Consider the following 2,161-nt stretch of genomic DNA (forward strand, 5'->3'; position numbering starts at 1 on the left):
ATGCCTGTCTGTAGTATTAAGGATTCTATCGGTTATTGGCTTCGGGCTAGAAAGCGAAGATTGGGTAAAATGTGAATCCGACTGGTTGGTTTATAATAATTTAGGAAGCAGATTCTAATAGTCCCAAAATTCAATGAAATTAGACGTGAAATCTCGAAATATTTCTTTTGTGTTTGTAGTTATATTTTTGTTTGAATCTTTTTTTATTTTAAGGAATTGGTTAGTCGTCCCAGTAACAAGTAACAGTAGTACATAGGATTCGATGAACGAAACAGAACAACGAATAGAAGAATAATAAATATTCGTAATGCACGCATTATTGTTTTATATTAGACTCAAACGATCGTTCTTCAACTAATTAGAAGAATGTTTTTTAATATGGAAAGAATAAGAATAAATGGAGAACCTAGTTTCGAGTGATCTGATCGTGCGATACTTTTTTTCTTTTTAAAAAAGATTTTATGGAAATGAAACCCACTACATAAAATCTAATTAGTGGGAATACAATTTCATAAATAAAGGGCATTATAAGGTCATTCATTCTTCAGCGATTCAAAGAGCATTTCATTTTTGGAATCAAGTTACACAACATAGTTTATTTATTATTTTTCTTTTTTTTTTTTTTTTTTCTTTCTAATTATTTAGAATCCATTTAATAGATTTATATATTTACTAGATTTATATATTAAATTATTGTTTATAAATTCTTTATAATAAGAATATTTGTTTTGAAAACTCAAGAGTTGTTCAATGAATCCCTTGATTCCGAATTGCGGGATAGAGAGACAGATGATGAATTGATTTCTTACCTATGTCACAAGATTTTTGTTAGTATCATCTATAATCATAATAATAGATGAATCAAAAACTTTTCAATTGAATATATTTTTTCAATTAGTATTTTTACTTATCCATCCGCGTATCTTTCAAAAATAGAAACTTAGGGAAGTGCTTTTATAAACATATGGGATAAAAATAACGTATTTCATTTAGCCTCGTCATGCCTACTATCACTAGTTATTTCGGTTTTCTACTAGCAGTTTTTAACTATAACCTCAGCTCTATTTATCGGTCTGAACAAGATACGACTTATTTGATTAAAATTCATTGAATGCACAATTCAAAAAAAAAGAAAGATTTCGGTGTTATTCAATATATTCTATATATTGTAGAGTTCTTTACCTTGTCAATTCAATTTCGAATTCTTGGTCATTGAGATTCATGGGCAATACCGATTAATATTTTAAGGATAGATATTACCTCTCCTTTTCCTCGTTCAACTAATTGAAATGATTGAAGTTTTTTCTATTTGGAATCGTATTAGGTCTAATTCCTATTACTTTGGCTGGATTATTTGTGACCGCATATTTACAATACAGACGGGGGGATCAGTTGGACCTTTGATTAATTAACAGTTCTTTTTTTTGATTGACCCCCTACTTGCTTTATAGGAGGTAAAATTTTGATTTCTGTTGAATTATTTCAGTATCATTTTGATTTAACAACAACAAGAATCGAATCACGCTCTATAGGATTTGAACCTACGACATCGGGTTTTGGAGACCCGCGTTCTACCGAAACTGAACTAAGAGCGTTTTATTATCAAACTAAAAGCAACCCGAATATATCTTCGATACATATATTATCATAGAGAATATCATAAAATTAAATAAAAAAAGATTGATTCGATATATGTATGTTCAATTTTTATGGATCTCAATTGATTCCTCGTTACTGTTCAGAAGATAAGTAATAGGTAGGGATGACAGGATTTGAACCCGTGACATTTTGTACCCAAAACAAACGCGCTACCAAGCTGCGCTACATCCCTTTCAATTGGTCTACAGTGTTATTGTAGAGAATCCCTGTCCTTGTTTTCCACATTTTTTATTTATTTCCTCCATTGGTATACACAAATTATCTTGCCATTTCTTCTTTTTTGTCTCATATCATATATAAAATATAATAAAAATAATAAAAAGACTTATATACGTATGAAATAATAAATATTAAATCCGCCGTAAAGAAAAATGAATATTTGGGGTGGGGCGGAAAGCTACATATTTTTTTTAATAAAAAAGGGAATATCTACCGAATTGAACTGTTGTACATTTCAATTTGAATTAGGAATTCCGCGGACAATACAAGCGGTTATTAACTA

The 2,161-nt window shown here is 29.7% G+C and overlaps 1 non-coding gene across 1 annotated transcript; it reads right to left on the reverse strand.

Annotated features, from left to right (window-relative positions):
* Positions 1-1,757: 1,757 nt before the first annotated feature.
* Positions 1,758-1,831, reverse strand: TRNAP-UGG (transfer RNA proline (anticodon UGG)). The gene has a single exon. It is a non-coding gene; the product is annotated as a tRNA-Pro (tRNA).
* Between the last annotated feature and the right edge of the window lie 330 nt (positions 1,832-2,161).

Source organism: Cucumis melo, unplaced genomic scaffold, assembly GCF_025177605.1.
Source record: "Cucumis melo cultivar AY unplaced genomic scaffold, USDA_Cmelo_AY_1.0 utg000334l, whole genome shotgun sequence".
Taxonomy (NCBI): Eukaryota; Viridiplantae; Streptophyta; class Magnoliopsida; order Cucurbitales; family Cucurbitaceae; genus Cucumis; species Cucumis melo.